The 19,511-nt window shown below is 50.8% G+C and overlaps 1 pseudogene; it reads left to right on the forward strand.

Moving 5' to 3' along the window:
- The window catches only part of LOC129737384 (hydrocephalus-inducing protein homolog), a 68,146-nt pseudogene extending 57,788 nt beyond the window's left edge, over positions 1 to 10,358 (forward strand).
- The last annotated feature ends 9,153 nt before the right edge of the window (positions 10,359 to 19,511 follow it).

Genomic DNA, 19,511 nt, shown 5'->3' on the forward strand with positions numbered 1-19,511 from the left:
CAGCTGCCACCTGCTGACCACGTTGCTTTGGCTGCCTCCTGTGCACAGGGATGCTGTGCCGAGCGCAGGGGTGACGGGTTGATTTGAAACCCACCGTGCTGCTGAGACCAGCTTCTATCCGTCCCGGTGGTAACGAAAGCCGAACACTTTGCAGTTCTTTTTAACCAAGCCAGTTCCTCCTCTGCCTTTGTCCTTACAGGGGCTGTGTCATCGGACCGACTTTCCCTTTCCATGTACCTTCCCTCCATTTGGCGACGTCTCCTTTGGTGAGTGTGCCCTGGGCTTGGACCGCTGGTGGGGAGGTCTGTGCCTTACTGAAATGAAGCGCTTTGGGAGCGTCTGTCACTTGTGTTCCTCCACAGCAGCCTTCAGGGTGTTAGAACCAGGGCTGCCGCTTGCTCAGGTGGTATTTTGCTGCCGTGAGATCAAACAGGACCAAAGGAATAGAAAGTCAGGATTTTCCTGGTGCCCTCAGAGCCTGCTCAGCCCCAACCTCCCAATCCTTGGCGGCAGAATGATGGTGAAAGCCCTTGTCCCAGAAGGGCCCAGGGGATGGGGCTGCAGGAGAAGGGAGTTGGAGCCACACGCTAGCCTGTGGCTGCTCAGGGTGAACGTTCCTGTTGCAAGGCGAGGACACCACTTACCCACTTGACCTTTAGTGTGAGCTGTTAATTTGTGCTGTGAGGGCTCCTCGTTATCACCTGCCCGGTAATAAGCCCAGGCAGTAGCTCGGCATTGGTTTGGGCAGTGATGTCTCCAGAGATGTGGGCTCCTTCTCCTTCCCCAGCCGAAGCACTGCTCCACTGACGGAGCCGGTGGCTGAGCACCCAGAGCATCTCCACTGAAATGCAGATTTTGATTCTCCATCTCGAGTCTCAGAGAAAAGGCTTTGTACTGAGATGATCTAAAGTTTACATGTGAAATCAATTGGGGATTGATTGAAGGGCCATGATCATTCTGTGCCCAGGATGCCTCTGTGGTTTCATGCGGTTCGTGGACTTTCTAGGAAATCTCAATACTTTCCCTGAGCCACTTCCCCCTCTCCCTGCATCACCACTCGGCCACTTCTCTGCTTCCTTTTGAATAAATAGACCCACAAGAAACGCACCGGCAGAAATGCGGTTGTGTAATAGGAGGTTCATCCTACTTTAATCTGATTTCATTAACAAGGCCTTTTCAGCTGAAGGCAGCTATTGTATTTTTGCTTCTTGTCACTGTGCTGCTGGCTGTTGTCTGCATCTGGTGACTTCGGTCCCATTTGGGGCTGTGCAGTGGGTCAGTCGGTGCATGTCCTTTCTGTGCCCCACCCCCGCCTCCCTGCCGGAGTAATTGCTGGCGGTGGGCAATGGTCACTGCTGCTGGGCACAGAGGAACTATCTGCTGTGTCTGCGGGTGGTTTTCCTCCCTGTCTTTATTCAAATAGCACTTGGTAAGCAGGGCATGGGAGGTGTCTTCTGGCAGAGCTGGTGTCCGCTCCAGACCAAGCTGCGGGCTGGTGTCCTGCCTCTGCAGAACAGCCACCCCCTCACCCAGTGTGGTTGTACCACTGGTTTTCCGTTGTGGAAAGCAAGTGTCAGAGCTGGAGTGATGTCAGGCTTTGTGGGCAGTAATCAAAGGCAGTGTGGATGTGATGTCCCCGTGTGTTAGGTAAGGTGAGACACAGTTCCTGCTCATTTCTAAGGAAGCATCAGGTTTGCCTGCAGTGAGGTGGGCCGAGTTGTCATGTGCTCAGTCTGGTTGCCCAGAAACAGGAGATGCCTTAAGGGTCCTGCCTAGAGAAACTGCATTAGAGTGCAATGCATCATGTTGTAGTGCCCGGTCTCATCCTTTCTTTTCCTTACATGACAATGCCCTACTTTCATATATTGAAAACTGGGGGAATGTTCATGGAGTTAATGGGGGATTTTACAGACTGAATTTTCAGAATAAATGCTCTGTCTGGGTGCACACTGATCAGTGAGAAAGAGTTGGGGCTGGTTTGGGGGCAGGTGAGAGAGCTCCTCACAGGTAGAGACAGCTCTTCAGCACCAACGGCACTGCCCATTGCCAAGGAAGCAAGCTGTGCCATCCATGGAAAAAGCAACTTCAGTCACAACTCACTCCTCCCTGAGCTTCTCCATTACCTCTCATTCACACTGAAAAGAGATAAACAACAAGCACCGGTCTATCCTAACAGGAGAGTCACACCAGGAATCACGGGATAACCGGGGACTTAACTGATATTTGCCTCACCTTCACAGGCTTTCCTCGCACCCTGCCGTGTCGCCTCACTAACACCTCCTTGGTTCCCATGACTTTCAACCTTCGCATCCCTGGCGAAGGCTCAGGACAGCGCAGCGTCACCAGTTTTGCTCAGATATCAGACAACACTTGCCCGTCCTGGAGAAAGGGAGCCCAACATCACATCAAGCCAACTGAATTCACCATAATGCCCTGCAAGGGGACCATCCGCTCCCAAGGAGCCCTGGGTATCCAGGTATGGCACGAGCCCGGCCGTACGTGCTTCAGCAGGTGGAGCTGAAGCTTCACTGGTGCGCAGGAGGGCTGTAGTGCTGCTGGCTTTGGGCATAACGCAAGTAAGAGATCGGTGTTCGTGTTAGGTTTTTGTGAGCTGGGGTACTCTGGGGCGGAGCACCGTTTTGTTTCCAAAGTTGTAAGCCAAGGATCGTGTACCCTACGGTCAAGCACAGAAGCCACGCGTGTGTGTCTGAGCTGCTTAGAGCAATTTGATTTAAAGTGGGCCGAGGAAGGATGGGGACAGAAGGTGACTGTTAAAAGAAAGATGTCATTGCATAAAGCAGTTTGCTATTCTTCCCGGTCTTATCTTTCCTCTCGTGTGGAGCAGAATGGTTGCATCCACTGCAGCGAGGACTGGAAAAGCTCCAGCAGCCGTGAGCTGCACAGCTGCTGCTGGGCCACGTTTTGCCCTCGGCTTCCCACTGTAAAGCTGGACTCATTCTGTGAAAGTCAACAGATTTCCTCTGGATTTATGCTGTTGTAGTCGAGAGTAAAAATTGGTCCCAGTGGCAAGTAGAACATGAATTGTGCTTTAATTTAGCTTACATATGCCCTGGTATGCAAGGCGTACTTAATAAATCGGATATCGCCAGAAGAGTTTTGTTACTCGGAAAGACAGTGGTCTACACGTGGACCAGCAGGAGAACTAAGGCAAAATATCGCTCCCTTTCCTGACCGTGGGTGAGAGCCAGAGGACACCATGCGTGGCTGATGGCTTCTGGCAGTGATTAAGTATCTGACGCTCTTCTCCTCTACCAGGTCACCCTGTGTTCCAACACGGTGAGGCGATACGAGCTGGCGCTGGTGGTGGGCGTGGATGGTGTTGGCCAGGAGGTGTTGGCGTGCCTCTCACAGCCAGGTACCGGCGCTTTCCTTGCAGCTGGCCACCTCTCCCCGCGTACCCATGCCCAGCACGCTGCCTGGCGTGGGGTGTCCTGGCTTCAGCTCCAAATGAGAAATGTTGCTTAACGAGCTAGTTCTGCCCAGCTCGCTGTGAGCACAGCCGTGCTTTGAAAGCAGCCCATGTTGAGAGGCACCTGTGCTCAGTGCTCAGGGCCATGCCTCTGTCTTTTTTTTTTTGGTTTATTTTATTTTTAAGGGAGCAGTGATTATATTCACTATTGGCCTGTTGTCTGGGACGTGAGGAGTAATGAATCTCCAAAGGACTGCCCCTGCTTCTCCCTGCAAGCGGTGGGCTTGTGCTGGGTTGGCCCAAAATGCAGCATTTGTTTGGAAGGCGGCGAGCAGCCTGCTGGAAGCTGGGGTCTGGCTCAGTTAATGAAGGCGTGTGCAAATGGGAAAGGGGCTTACGGCAGGAGTGGTGAGGGGAAACTAGTCCTTGGTGTGGCAGGTGAGCTCAGGTTTCTCTGGTTCTCTTGAGCATGAACGTTCCCAGACTTAAGCCAAAAGCTGCAGCGTCGTTCAATGCCGTTGCGCCGCAGCGGGTGCCAGTTTAATGACGAGAGGGACGCAGTTGCTGGTGCTGTTCCCTCTCCCCGGCAGAGTCACCCACTGGGTGCCTGGGCTGCAATTTTGTAAAACGAGTGGGAATGGGAAGAGTCAGTGTGTGGGCTGGTGTGTGGAGGACCCAGGCAGCTGCAGGAGCTGGGAGAGGCTGGTCACCCAGTGCGAGAGGCAGGCGGTGCTGGTGCCCTCCATCGCGGGGGCAAGCGGCTGAGGTTTCAGGCAGGGCGAGAGCGGTACGGGAGAGGAGGGAGTTGCTTTTACTGAGATGCTGGAGTCTTGTTTTCCTTGAGCTTTGGGGAGCGCTGGTCCTCAGCGGGAAGGCTCCCGCAGAGCTCGTGCCTTGCTGGGACTGTGGGAGGGTCCTTGCCGGCCTCCTGGGGCAAGGGAGCGGCAAAGCTTGATGTGAGAGCACTGGGGCAGGGCACTGGGCAGCCTCTGCCACGGGAGTCTGGGGCTGCCCCTCCTTTACAAGAGGCTGTTGAGTAAGAAGAAGTTAGAGGTGATCGATTGCCGTAGAGGTAGGAAATGTCTATCTGGCAGAGACAAATGCCTTGTGTCTGTTTCATGCTGTTTGGGGAGTAAACAACTTCTACATTCTCTCAGTGTCTCTAATTCCCTTTGGTCATCTCTTCACCCGGATGTGTCGTTCCTCCACTGCCCGTGCTCAGCCCTGTTCTGACATTTGGACGGTGCTTTCTGAAGTTCCCTTGCGAGTGGGTGCTGACCCTTGTGAACGACAGCGATCTTCCAGGCTGCTATGGAGTCCTTCCTCAGGCTTGGCGTCGTGTTCGCCTCCTGCCCTCAAACGTCGTTATCGAGGGGTTTGTTAGGAAAGAAACGGGGTTTGGATAAGACCTTGCTGTTTTATATTCAAACCTAAAGTTTTGGAGAGAACGGGAAGCTACCTGAATATGAACTTCAGGAGCGGTTTGAACTCTTCAGAAAGCAGTTTCGGTTCTAGTCTTTGGGGTGCTTTCATGCAGGAGAACTTTGAGGGTTGTGAAAAGCTGCTGCAAGGAGGCCGCCAGCACCGGAGTGGGCGTTTGCGAGTGCAGCAGCTTTTGGACCCTGTGAGGATGCTAATTAGGCCCATACAAATCTTGCTCCTTGTGTTGTGCCTTTCTGCTTTCTCCTAGGGATTTTTAAAAATGTGGGTGAATTGCCGTTGTGGTGGATGTTAAGAAGCTTGGAGTTTCCTCAGAGGTCACTCTGAAGTTGTCTTTGATTCTGTCCCTTATAGGAGCACAAGGAGGATGCTGCTGTGTGGTACTCCAGCCCTGTGCCGTGTGGGATTATCCAGCCTCACAGCTCGGTAGAGATGCCGTTGACGCTGGAAGCCCAGGCGATAGGAAGGCAGGACACTGTGGCTAGTGTCTCAGTGTTTGGGAATGAAAGATCCCCGCTGGTGAGTGCTAGGCGAGATGCGTGCCTTTGTGTGACTCATCTTGGTGGGCATAAAGTGTACAGGGGTTCTGCCAGGGAAAAGGAGAACGTGACAATATGTGGCTGGTGCGGACACGGAAAGAAGGGATTCATGGCATAAGTAGCAGCTAATGCCTAGAGAAGGGTGGTGTCCTCTTAGGTGGAAATCTAAGTGTCTGAGATGGTGTTTAATTACGGACGTGTGAGGCGGGATAACAAGCCCAGTCTGAAACCCAGAGCAATTCCTGGGTCTCTCGCTCTCCTGCGTTACGAGATGAGCAGCAACCGCTGCTTCATTAGAACTCTTGTTCGGGAGCGCACGGGGACATCGCTGAATACCACTAAAGCAAGAGCGGTGTAAGAGACCGTGCTGAAATGATGATTTCTGTAAAGCTGGATTTAAGCTTTCCTGAAAGTCAGGTCCATCCCGCCTGAGAAATATCCATCATATCTCTTTGCCAAAAGCCCCAGCCAAAGACGCATGAGACTCCACACTGCTTGCATCTGGAGCACAAGCTTTTTTTTCTTTTCTTTTTTTTTCCCTACCAAGCTTGAAAAGGGGTGAGGCAAAGCATTCCTGGACTAAAGGCTCCTACAGGACATTTGCATTCAGGCATATACAGCAGCAACAACAAAGTGTAGGCAAGAGAATGTTGTATCTGGTGTCCTGGCTTCCACTGGCTGAAATCGAGAACAAATTTAGTTAATTAAACTTTAATTTAAAAGGATACTAACTTTTGAAGCAGCTGTTTTAAAATGTCTTGTCCTCTCTCTGAGCACGGAAGGGGATATCAGAGGATTCCCGAGAACGTGAAGCTTTCTGTAACAGAAAGGAAGGCTGACATTTTGAAAACAATTGCAGGGATATAAACTTTTTATAAACCGAATTGAAACGATGATGCCAAATCCCTTGGATGCCACTGGTCATCTCAACCCTGGCTGCTGGGGATGTGCATGTAAACCAGTCAACAGCAAGGCCAGGCAATGCAGGCTTTGCAGGGAAGTCTCACGTTTGACAAAACAGTTGCTTGCAAACAGAAGGCATGCTTCCCCGAAAGAGGAGGGTTTCTCCCCACTGGAATAACCAGTTGTTTAAATGTCAGCTGGATTTTGAACTACAGGTACCTTGAAAAGCTTTTACGCTTGGGCTAACAATTTATAAATTGAAAGTTGACCTTACCTTAATCTTTTCTGTTTGGACGTGAACGTGTCAATGTTTTGCCCAAAGGGCGAGCATTTCAGCTGGAGAAGCGTAGCTGTGCCTAAAGAAAGGACTAGATGTGTTGCATTTTCTATAGGTCTGTCTTCTGGTTGCAGTGCAGTTCCAGTAGTTCCCTGGTAGCTGACGCACCCAAAGCTTTCTGGGCTGGCAGAAGAGCTGGCTGTCTTGTTACGTGTCCTGCGCTGGTGGCAGATCCTACCCGTACGGCTGCAAGTCTGACCTTGGGAATCGCTGCAGTGTGTTCCAGTAGAACTTCAAAGCTCGTTCTTGCCTTAGGCTGGGGTGCCCAGTGTCGATGCCTGGTCTTTACCACCGTTTCAGGCAGAACGTGGTACAGATCTTTCATCCAGGTTGTGCAGAGTCCCTCCACAGCTCCGTTGTCGGGTATTTTGTTTGCAGGTGAACGCGTGCCAGCTCCAGTCTGGCGTGTGTCATCTGCATGAAGGAGCTGGTAAATCCCAGCGCTGGCGTTACTGGTGGCAGAGCTGCCATCGCTTGTTGCTGCCTTTCCCTGTGCCATGTTGCCTGTAACGCTGTTGCATGGCATTTTCCTTGTCCCTTTTAGAACCCTGTAGATGAAGGGGTTGGGGTTTTTGAAGCCCTCTCCTTGGTGGTGAGGATGCGTGGTGTTAGTACACAGGCTGACAGAAGGCAGCTCTCCTGGGCATCCTCCAGATGTTGTTCCGCTCATCCCCAAAGGGCTCTGCCCTGCCTTTGCTGCTGCTGTCCCGCTGTCACCGGGGAGCTGAGCTGGCTGGCGAGGCGCAGCTCTTCCCTGCAGCTCCTCCTTCCCGGGAGCTTTGGGCAGCATCGCCCAGACATGCATCATCGTGCATGGCTTCAGTTCCTTATTTTGGAGTCCCCAGCCTTGGTAGGTGAGGTTTTTGGCTCTTAGTTGCACGCAGCAGTGCCCTGTCAAGGGATGAGCATTTCTGGATGCTGCTGCTTCTGGCTGAGTTGGGCTGGTGATTCTGACAGCGGTCAATACCACTTCCTTGAGCCAGACATCATTAAAGGTTTTACATCGTGGAAGCTGGTTTCTTTTTCGGTTAAATCGTACTCTGTGCCCTCCAGTGAATCCTACGGCGTCTGGTCAGTGTTGGGAGTTCTATGCATTCAGATCCTGTTGAAGTGTTGAGGTGTTTGGAACCAGTGAAATCCACCGCAAGAGTGGACAAATTCTCGTTGTTTTTAATGATGTGGGAAGGTGGTTTAGCAAAGGGATCTGTGTTCCTCCTCCAGTAGTCTGTGCCAGTTCTGCAAGGAGAAAGCTTTTGGTTGTGACCGTCGAGAAAAAACACCACTTGAATGATGTAATGAATAATTAATGCCTGTTATTCATGCCATACCAGGAATACACATAAGCACACATCAGAGGCCATAACTTGCACGATCTCTGCTCTGAAGAGCCTGCTTCGCTTCTGGCTTGTGCTGGTTTTCAGAGGTGCATTTTTGGGAATGTCAGAGAAGTAACTGTCCAAGTGTCGCTGTGCAGCAGCAGCGGTCAGGGAGGTTTGGGGCAAGGCTGAGCGGCAGAAGGAGCGGGAGCAGGCACAAGGCAGAGAAAGGAGAGCTAACTGTGGAGGAGGTCTGGAAAGGAGAGCGTGGGACCCAGGGTTTCTCTGTCCCCTGAGAACGGGAGCTTGTGGCTTTCAGATGGGGTCACTCCCGAGCCTGCACTTGCCCCAGGCCTTCTGTTTCAGCCTTGCAACACTGAAAACTTCCAACAGCCGTACTTATCGCCCAGTCGAGGAGGACACTTAGAGCTGTCTCATATTTTTTAACTTCCCCTGCTTTTCTTTTTTCTTTCCTACCTGCTTCCTGGAGCAGAATATCTGTTTAGTGAGCATTGGAGAAGAACGGGTTGTCTACGTGCATCTGAGTGAGATAAATTCCAGCAGTATTGAAGTTCTACAAGATGCGTCCAAAACTCTCCACCTCTCCAATCAGGCTGTCATCCCTGCTTCCTTCTGTGTAGAGATGGTAAGTATCTGTGGGGCTATTTCCCAATGAAAATTGACTGGTCTGTAGCAGCCTGTGGCCTGATTTTTACATGCAACGTTCCCATATTGCTGTCTCGGAGAGAAAGCAAGATATTCCGTCCCAACGCAGCGAGAGGAGCCTGGCTCTGGGGGCAGTTTTAGCTGGGGCACCCCTCAGTAAAATAGACAGCTTGCATAGATGTTTGTGCAGAAATGGTCTGGATCATCTTTACAAGTTTTCCCTCTGTTTTCTGGGTGGTATTTAACGGAGAGTCGTGTCTTTGGAGCTCTGAGATCAAGAGGCCCCTGTGGCCCTTTGCTCCTGGAAGGGCATGGATTTCCCGACACTTTCCCCATTAGGTCTGCGTTTGCTTTGTGTCAGACTGCTGTTTGTGACAGAGTCTGGGGTGTGAAGTTTGTCCTCAGCCTGCCTGTGGTGAGGTGAGTTTCACACCTGCTGGGGGCCCAACCAGCTGTGGTGTTGCACAAAAATATAACGGTAAGGGTTGTGTAGCTACAGAGCGTGTGGGCTCCGTCGCGTTGCAGGGCATCTCCGGAGGCCAGCCGCAGGGAAAGGCCGTTGAACTGATGGAGGCTGCAGCTGACAAGCTGCGTGTCAGGAGGCGGTTGGGTCGCTGCCCTGGCGGGGGGCGCAGGGCTGGTGCAGCCAGGGAGGGCTCCCGTGCAGACGCTGGGTGGGCTGTGCCGCTCACTGGAGGTGGGATCTGTGAGGGGCTTAAAAACAGGGTTGGGAGGAGGTTTGTTCTGCTCCACGCTAGGTGGGCTGGATTTGTGGAGCTGGTTCACCCAGGCCTGGCTCTGTGGGCTTGGTTGGGTCTGCGGGTAAAGCATCAGGCAGCGTGCGAGAGGCCAGGCTCAGCCTCCTGGGCCAAGGGGGAGGGGGGCGAATTTCCTCCTTGCTGCTTTTCCAGCTGTTTGGGGGACAACAGTAACCTCCAAGTGGGGGAGGGATTCCCAGGGCAGCTTTCTTTGAATCCACCATGAAAACCCGCTTTCCATCTGTGGCGAGAGCAAGCCACCAGGGATGGCTGGTACTGGTGTTGAAATGATGGGTTTGTATGCCTGTCGCAGGCAGTGACCCGCAGAGCTGTTCGGGTCCTGCTGTCCCGGTGCAATGCCTCCCTCCTCCCCGGGCAGCTCGCGGTGTAGCCGGGGGGCTTGCAGGGTACATCTGCCCCTCCGTTGCCTCAGGGCCCTAACCCATGGGACTGGGCAATAAAGCCTGTCGTGCTTCACCGCCATCTCTGCCAGTCCTGGGGCTGATCAGTCACTAGAGCAGTAACACGAGGCGGCTCAGGGACGGCTTCTTTCCCTGCAATAAAGACGGGCTCTGCTTGAGCAGTGGCTTGGACCAGATGATCTCCAGAGGTCTCGCCAGCCCCAGCCGCGCTGTGACTCTGTGTGTGTGATGATCCCCCCTGCTGACTCCACGGGGCTGAGTTCCCCCATGGTGCGCATCTCTGCTTTTCAGGGCAGCTGCTGCTCTCATGGAGACGTGCCAGGAGGCAGGTCCTGGGAACCTGCTCCATCAGCCGCTTCACCAAGGGCTCTTCAGACAGACTGTGGGCACGGTGCTGCTGAGGCTGCCTGATGGGAGCAGCGCGGGCGTGGGCGAGATGTGCCCGAGCTGCGCCCTGGCCCTCAGCAGCTGCCTGCTCTGCCGCTCTTTTGCTGCCCCAGTTGAAGTTTTGCCCTTGGCTGCTTTACGCTGCCTGGCAGCTCCTTGACGGGAAGCAGAGGGGACTGAATAATTGTGGAGATAAAGCCTGAGATGCAGTCGGGCGTCAGGGTGACGTGCACGTGTCCACCTGAGAGCGGAGCAGGCTGCGCTGTGCCTTAGCCCAGCTGATGGGTGACACGGGCATCCTTCATTCCCCCGTGTCCCTGAACCCAAGCCTTGTGTCCTGTAAAGCGCCAAAGCCGCTGCTCTGATTCCTGCTTGGAGGTTGCTGCAGGGTGGTGAGCCGTCATTTCCCTGTCTCCCATTTGTTGGCCAATCTGCAAACGGTGGCTGTGAGGCTCAGAGATCATGGTCTCCAATTGAAAGGGCGAGTTATCGACTGAAATTTTCACAGGAGCGTTGCATCGGGAATGTTATGCAGACTGACGGACAGCCTGACAAACTGAATGAGGTTAATTTAAGGGGCGGCAACAGGGCAAACGAAAGGCTGGTGTCTTGTTTGAAACAGAAAAGGAAAATGCTGTAATGCAGGTGGCCGTGCTGCCACCCCGGTGGTACTCTTAACCCTCGAGTGATAATTGCTCTTCCTGTTAAGGCAAGCTTGCTGCTGGCGTTGTGGGAGACAAGATCATTACCTGAGCAAGCCAGCATGATTTGTGGTGAACTTCACTTTGGGAAAGTGACTTCAGGAATTCCTTGCAGTCCCCCTCAGGCACCAGCTTCCCTGTACCCCTCTCCTCTCTGCTGGGTGAGTTGTGTCTGTTCTATTCTCAGTTGCAGGGAGCAGCACGGAGGGAGTATCTCTGCCACCAGAAGAAAATAAGTAAATGCGGCGAATGAGGAGACGGGACGCAGCTTGATGCAAGCAAATGTCGGTTTATTGTACAGGAGCACAACTTTATATACACTTTCAAAGGCTGCGCGTCTTAAACCAATTGGTTCCTGAGGCTAACCCTTGCATACTAGGCAATCCCTGATTGGCGGCTAATTAACAGCAAGGTGTTGCCTTTCCTTGGCGCCAACTTTGGCGCCATCCGTTTCCCGCTCCCCTGTGCTCTGCAAACAGGCCTTATCATGTTAATTGCTGTCTAGACAAGCTCATCATGTTGATTGTTGTCTAGACAAGCCCGAGCACATTCCCCTCAGCTAACTTATTGCCACGCATGGTCCTAGTTTCCAGACCGCTCCTGCATCTCCCCCTTCCTGTTGCACAAAAGAACCCCTGAAACCGAGCAAAAACAAGGCACAAGTAATAGAACAAATAAAAAACCAACTAAGGCATATTATCAATGTCAAAATAACCCACTGTCTTTGTTCCGTACAATTTTACAATTTCCCCTTTTTGTTTTTGAACAGCTAGTACCAGGTTTGCCATGTTCTGCAGGGCCCTTGCAAACATGACAGCAACCAAGGTAATAGCAAACAAACAATACTGCCAACTGAGTGAATGGATGCCAAAAAGGCTGACATTTTCTCAGATTTTGATAACATGTTGCTGCAATGGGGCGCCTAAAATCCACGCAGCACATACCATCCAAATCCTCACAGCCATGTCCTTGAACCAACAACAAAAAACAGTGGCAATTTTGACTCACATGCTTAACTGCCTACCAAACAAGGTGATTTAACTCTTTAATGCTTTCCCTGCTGTTACTCTGGATAAGAGAAGAACCGAATGACACGTTCCCATCATAGCCTCCTACTACATTAGCATCTACAGAAAGACAATTATTGACATTCAAAGTGTAAAGAATATCAGCTTCTTTTGGATTAACATTATACATAGGTGGAAGGGCTCACCAAACAAGAACTGGTTCAGTCAAAAAGTTCGAAACATAGCATGCCTTCTCTGAACATACCTCTGGGGTCATTCCCTTCATTCCCTCTCTTTTTTATGCAAAGAGAAACACTTTTACCATAACAGAGAAGCCCCTATTTACATCTCTGAGCCCGGACACAAACCGCAGCTGTATGCGCCACCAGGCTCAGGGCAGAAATCATTCATGTAGTTACATAACTATATCTAAACAGAAATCCTCACACAGTTTTTATTTCATTCTGTAGGGTCGGTGTCGGTATCAGTTGTCTGCAATAAAGGTTCACGGAAAGGTCTTACATTCTTCGCTGGGATCCATCTAGGTCCTTTTTCTGTAGAGACACAAGCATAACCTTTTCCCCATGTAACAAGAGGATATGGTCCCATAATTTTACCTGTTTCTGGATCTCGGACCAATACTGGGGGTTTAACCCGTGCCTCGAAAGAGGTATTTGCAGTGAAATGTCGAACTATCGGTGGATTGTTATCTATTAAAGAACAATTCAAAAAATTAAAAACATACAATGCTTTCTGTAACCGTTCCTCCGGAATAGCCATTCCCATTCCCCCTTTTTGTTGTTGTAATAAACGCTTTAGAGACTGATGAGACCGTTCAATGAGAGATTGACCGGTGGGGGAATGAGGAATGCCAGTAATATGAGTTACACCCCATAGGGCAAAAAAGGTTTTGATAGTGGTTGAAACATAAGCTGGACCATTATCTGTCTTTATCTTTAAGGGAATACCCAAAGTAGCAAAAGCACGCATTAAATGTCTACGAACATCTCGTGCCTTTTCTCCTGTGTGACAAGAGGCAAACAAGGCACCTGAAAATGTATCAATGGAAGAGTGGATATATTTAAGGTTACCAAATTCAGAATAATGTGTGACATCTGTTTGCCATAATTGTAGGCTTTGTAATCCTCTAGGATTAACTCCTGTAGCAATTGATAGGAAAGAGTGTTTTTGGCAATCAGGACAGACAGCAATAATACTTGAGGCCTGTTGAGAAGTAAGGTCAAACTGTCGCTTAAGAGCTCCAGCATTTTGATGGAAAAAAGAGTGACTTAGTTTAGCTTGTGCAATACGGTCTGGCAGTACTTGAACTGGTAATGTCAGTAGATCAGCTCGTCGATTGCCTTCTGCAAGAAAACCAGGTAGTGAGGTATGAGACCTAATATGCATAACAAAATAAGGTGCAGATCGAGAGTCCAAAAGGAAAATAAGTTCCTGTAACAGGGTAAAAAGTTGTGAATGTGAAACATTCCGCAGCACAGAAGCTTCAGCTCGTGTAACAATACCTGCAACATAAGCAGAATCAGTAACAAGGTTGAGTGGTACATTCCATTTTCAGAAAACACGAACAACTGCATTCAGGTCTACCATTTGAGGTGAACCGGAGACTGTCTCTATATCCGAATCCCATTGTCTCCGTTGATCATCCCACCATAGAAGAACAGATTTATGTGATTTGCCTGATCCATCTGTAAAGACAGTAAGCGCTGTGTGTGAGGTTGCCAGGTCCAATCCTGCGCTGCCTGAGGTTGCTGGACAGAGACTTGAGGTGTCGGTACTTCTCTCCGAGCTTGTTGAAATGTCAGCTGTGGCATTTGTGTCTGCGCGCGTCGCTGCCCCGCGCTCTGCGGTCCGTTTCCCTGTATCGGTTGTCCCTGGAAGTCATACTTAGATCGACACTGATTAGCATAATGACGCCCTTTCCGACATGTCGGACAAACTCCAGGACCAGGAGGTTGTTGTTTATTCCCCGCAGCCCGCGCAAGACAATTTCTCTTTAAATGGCCAGGCTTACCACAACCATAGCAATTCCCCACACCACGCATTGTTGCAAAAGCAGCAGCCATAGCTTCAAACTTATGGTCAACCGTACCGATTCGGTTACATGCTTCCACCATTTCCACCAGAGTGGGGTTTGGGTTGGGAAGAGACTTCAATAACCTTTTACAATCAGCATTAGCATTTTCAACAGCTAGTTTTGTTAGCAATATATCCCGAGCTTCCGCATTATCTACTTGACGTTCCAAAGCCTGTTTTAGTCTATCAATAAACTGCATATAAGGTTCTCGAGACTCCTGAGTGATGTTAGTAAAAGCTTTTTGTGGGTTTTGTACACCAGGAACCTGGAAAAAAGCCTTTTTTGCCTCTTCTCTAATTGCCTCGAGCGCCGCACGGGGGCAGTGTTGAGCCTGTGTTACCGGATCAGTACGTGCCCCGGTGCCCGTAAGATGCTCTATTGTCAGTGCAGCTAATGCAGCATCATTATGATTGACATACGTGAGCAGGAGTGCTTGCAGTCCTCCTCTCCAATGCGACTCCCACAACGTATACTGAGTCGGGGTTAGTAACAATCGTGCTAAAGATTTCAAATCATGAGGAGTCATGATATAAGTATCAAACACAGAAGATAACAGGCTTATAAAATAGGGAGAAGAAATACCATGTTCCGTAACCGTGCGGCGCAGTTCTTTAACAACCGAAAAAGAAAGAGCCTCCCATCGTGCTCCCCCTGCCCGACCCTGAGAATACAAGACCGGAGCAACTATAGTTTTAGCCATGTCCAAATCCCCCTCCTTTAAGGCTTGTTTCTTTATTTTTGTCCACACATCACGTAGATCAGGAGGGTATAAATCAGGTTCTTTTTCACGGTCTATCGGTCCTGGGTCAAAAGGATCTTCTTCTGGCGGATACCCCACTGCATTGACACCCAGGGGTCTAGAGCACTGTGACTTAGAGGCTGATGAGGAAAGAGCTGTAGGAGCTTGCGATTCCTCCTCCTCTCCTTCCTCTGCTTTCATAGTCTCAAAAATAGCTCTCCACGAAGAGAGCAGACGGTGGGACTCAGTATTGCCCTTTGTCGCAGAATCCCATAATTTCACCCCTGTGTCGTCCCAAAGTTCCCGCGTAAAAATTGTAGATGCAGTCACTGCGGGCATATTTACTTGCACCCACCTGAGCATTGCTTTAAGGTCTTGTCCAGAGATATTTTTCTTATGTTTATTAAGAAGACCTTTCATAAGCTCATAAACGTCTCCTTCTGGGGACGAAGCCTGATTCCCCATTACGGATTCCCCACAGCTCACCTCTCACCTCCGGAGGGATTTATGGCCGGCTCCTGCTTCCTTTCAGCAGATCATTCAAAGTTCTGTGGGATTCGCTGCATGTCGCTCAGATAGGCGATTCGAGAGCCCTTCACGTTAGATCCTTAAACGTATCACGTCGGGGTCACCAATTTGCGGCGAATGAGGAGACGGGACGCAGCTTGATGCAAGCAAATGTCGGTTTATTGTACAGGAGCACAACTTTATATACACTTTCAAAGGCTGCGCGTCTTAAACCAATTGGTTCCTGAGGCTAACCCTTGCATACTAGGCAATCCCTGATTGGCGGCTAATTAACAGCAAGGTGTTGCCTTTCCTTGGCGCCAACTTTGGCGCCATCCGTTTCCCGCTCCCCTGTGCTCTGCAAACAGGCCTTATCATGTTAATTGCTGTCTAGACAAGCTCATCATGTTGATTGTTGTCTAGACAAGCCCGAGCACATTCTCCTCAGCTAACTTATTGCCACGCATGGTCCTAGTTTCCAGCCTGCTCCTGCACCAGCCCACCCTGCTTGCCTTTGGCGTCCAGCAGGGGGGATGTTGCCACCCTCTGCCAGGAGGGGTTGGTGTCCTCCTGCATTGCGGCCACCACTTGGTCCTTGGGACAGTTGCCCTCCATCATGCACTCCAAGAGGTCAGGGATCCTGTTGAGGGTGGTGGTCAAGACAGGGACATCAGGGACACCACGGTCGGTGTCCTCGCTGCCCCCCAGCCCTGCCACCAGCAATTGCTCCTTGGAGCAGCCACCCTTTGCCATGTACTCTGAGAACTCCGGGAACTTGTTGAGGAGGGTGGTCAAGCAGGAGCCGCTGAGAACTTCAGGGAGCTCCAGGATGCTGTCGAGCCAGGCGAGCGGGTCGCTGCTGTCCACGGTGGACGAATGCTCATCCTGAAACTGCAGATTGTCCTCTGCCAGCTCAGGGAAGGCCTCGTTGAAGGCATCTGGCCCCAGCTCGGGCAGGTCCAGGAGATTCTCTGGGCTTGGCGGGGTGGTCACCACTTCTGAAAAAGCAAACGAAGCCAAGCCACCCCCAGGGTGATGCAAGCCTTCCTTGGTGCAGGTCACCCCCTATGGGCTCTGCCACCCTGCAGACCTCACCTTGGTGCTTGGTCCTGCTTCTGCCAGAGAGCATATCCAGGGCGGGCTGGCAGGGGGTGGCAGCAGGGACGCCATCCTCACTGGCCACCACGTCGTTGTTAAAGGCCTCCAGCAGCTTCTGGGCGCTGCCAGGATGGGTGCGGAGCACAGGGGAGACCTGCACGCAGTGCTGAGCCGCAGGGTGTTGGGGTGGCAGGGGCCCAGCATGGGCAGGGACATTCAGCACAGTGCAGCCCGTAGGGTAGAGGGGCTGTCCCTGGCCCACGTCCCATGGGCCCAGCCCCGCTGGCTGGTGGGGCAAAGTGTCCCCATCACCACTTGCTGTCCCCGGCCATAGGCAGGGGGACAAGGGGCAGGCAGCGGGGGCAGCTGCACACCGCTGGGGAGCTGCAGCACGTGTGGCAGCTGCACGACCTGCCCCGAGTCCCCCAGGGGCCCCTGCACACCCTGCCAGGTTGCCAGGGCAGGCTGGTGGGTGACAATGTGGAGCTGGGAAGGCCGAACAGTGATCAGCAGCCCCGGGACAGAGGGCAGCACACCAGCAGTGACCGGTGGCGGCATGGTCAGGGTGGTGAAGCTCATGCTGGGCACCTCTGGTCCTGTCGGCAGCTGGAGGGGGAACCTCTCTGTGGGCAGAAGCGAAGGGGGGTGATGGGGTGAGATGCTGGCCGGCACAGCTGGTTGGGGGTTACCCGAAGGGCAGGAGCACCACGAGGAGCGTGCTGCTCTGTGCCGCGGCAGTTGGCCAGTGTGGCGTTTGTTGGGGCAAACAGTGTTCTGGGGTTCCATCTCCATGGCGATCATTATGCCAGCACCTGGGTCAGCCAGCGTTGTGACAGTTTGACTTTTAATGACAGAACAACTTCCCAACTCAATGGTTTCCCATCCTGCTGATGCCTTCCTGCCCTCAGCGCTGATTTCCCACCCCCACCATAGTTTCCCATCACAACTGTTTTTTGGGTTGGGAGTTGAGTTTCATGTCAAAGGGGAGTTTTCACCTAAATTTCTGTTGATGTCAGTGGATCCCAAGACCTGGTCAGCTTGTATTCTCTTGCAGCCAGAACTTCCCTCATTTGAAGGCTTCTTTCTGCCTTCTTTCAGCCAGGGCAGGGCTGGGAGGGAGTTTGAGAGAGCCACTCCTCCACTGCCTTGCTTAGGGACCCTGTGGGGAAATTGCTTTGGGGTGGGGGCAATTCGAGAAACCTGGGACCTCAGAGAAGCATAGTATTACAGGAAACTTTTTAGGGTAAGAGACAGCTATCGCTTTCGGGATGGCTGGCATTCACCATCCTAAATGTGTGCTGCCACGGCTCCCTAAGCAGCGCAGCCTGCAACCTCAGCACGTGCTGACAGGAGTAACGGGGGCTGGAGCGGAGTGGAGAGCCCGCGGCCAGGCCCTGTTATGCTCCTGCAGGAAGGGGAACTTGACGGTACCACAGAGCTGATGAGATGTCCACTGCCATGATTTTCCCTTTTATAACAAATTCTACCAGGGACGAGCAATGATGGAAAAGGCAGGAATATGGTTACCCCAGTACTTCACAGTCCCTTGAACTTGTTGTAGTTCCAGCGTACTGGATGGACTGTGCCCAGATTCGTTCTTTTCCAGTGTGTCTGGTGGAAGAGAGGCAGCTCCTGCAACCCACCAGACTCCTTGGAATTTAACTTCTCGTGCTGGCCCTTGGCACTTTGACTCTGGGACTTCCAGTCCCAACTTGATTAGTGTTGCCCAAATGTTTTTCATTGCACCTGTAATGCTTTGTGGCCCTTCTGCCCCGCTGAGGATGCCATCGATGTATCGATACACTGTGAGGCCAGGTGGAATGGTGATCTGTGCTAAGGCTGTGGCCAGAGCATTGTGAGCGATAGTGGGGCAGTGTTCGTATCCTTGCGGAAAACTGTTTGAAAACATACTGAGTCCCGCTCCAGGCAAAGGCAAACCGGGCTTTTTCTTGTGCGTGGAGCAGAATCACGAGGAATACATCTCTAACATGTAAAGCATCTAAAGCTAACCTAACATCTATGCTAACCCTAATGTCCTACAAGAATCACTGCGTTACTGACAATGAAAGGAGAGGAAACAGCACTGTGAGAACGAAAATATCCCACTAAGTCAATTTTTTTGTCTACCTATACAGCAGAAGTGTTCTTTCGTGTTAAAGTCAGAGTATGTTCTGATTTGCACTGCCCTACTAAATAGTTTTATGCTGGAAAGGTTTACTAAGAAATAATTGTTAGTGTTCTTCCTGGTTATGCACCCACATCTTATAATGAAAAAATTAGATGATAACGTCTTTGCTGTGCTACACTGTTCTATAACTGAGAGTTAGGTTGTGTTTCATTTTAAGCATTCTCAAAAAAATACGGATAGTTACAGCTTTTACTAACAGCACTGCGGCAAATGTGAATTCACAGGTGGGCTTTTAAGCCTCACCTCAGCATGTTTGGTGTAGGAACAAACATTACAAGTACTCTAGTATTTTTGCCAATGCTTTCCTGCACAAATTGTATTAAAAGCATAGATTCTTCTGGTCTTCCATGCAGAAAGTATGGTGAGAATAAATCTGATATTAAAATGACTTCTTCAGATGTCAGAGGTTTATTTAGAAATGTCCACTACCTGTATTTTTTCTTATATACTTGCAGCGGGTCGTAACAACCTGCAGAGAAGATATGCAAAGTATGTCATCCCTATTATTTCCATTCCTGGGTTATGATAGAATTTGGCACAGAATATTAGATCAGTTGCAAAAAGTAGTGCTGGGCCACGCATATTCGGATTGATCCATGATCCCAGGTAGCTGTATGGGATTTGGTAATTTTCTTTAGTAAGTAAAGGAAAACCATGTATTATAGAAATGAGAATTTAGTGAGACAAAGGGCAGGTCCAGTTCCTTTTCGACTACTACACAGAGATATTCTAACACATCAAATGAAAAGAATTTCTAAAGAACTAGACCTTTCTGAGCTGGAGAAGAGGTAGATGAAATAGAAAAGATAGAACTAAAATCTGCAGCAAAATATTGCCTCTAAAGGAAGATGTGTTGGGGTTTTTTCTTTCACGGAAACAAATGAACAATTACTCTGCGATTCTCCAGACTGGAAATTTGCAAAAAGCTGTGTAGTGTGGTTTTCAGTAGTATAAAAAGCAAAAGTTCTTCAGGGTTTC

This window comes from Falco cherrug, chromosome 14, assembly GCF_023634085.1.
Source record: "Falco cherrug isolate bFalChe1 chromosome 14, bFalChe1.pri, whole genome shotgun sequence".
NCBI lineage: Eukaryota > Metazoa > Chordata > Aves > Falconiformes > Falconidae > Falco > Falco cherrug.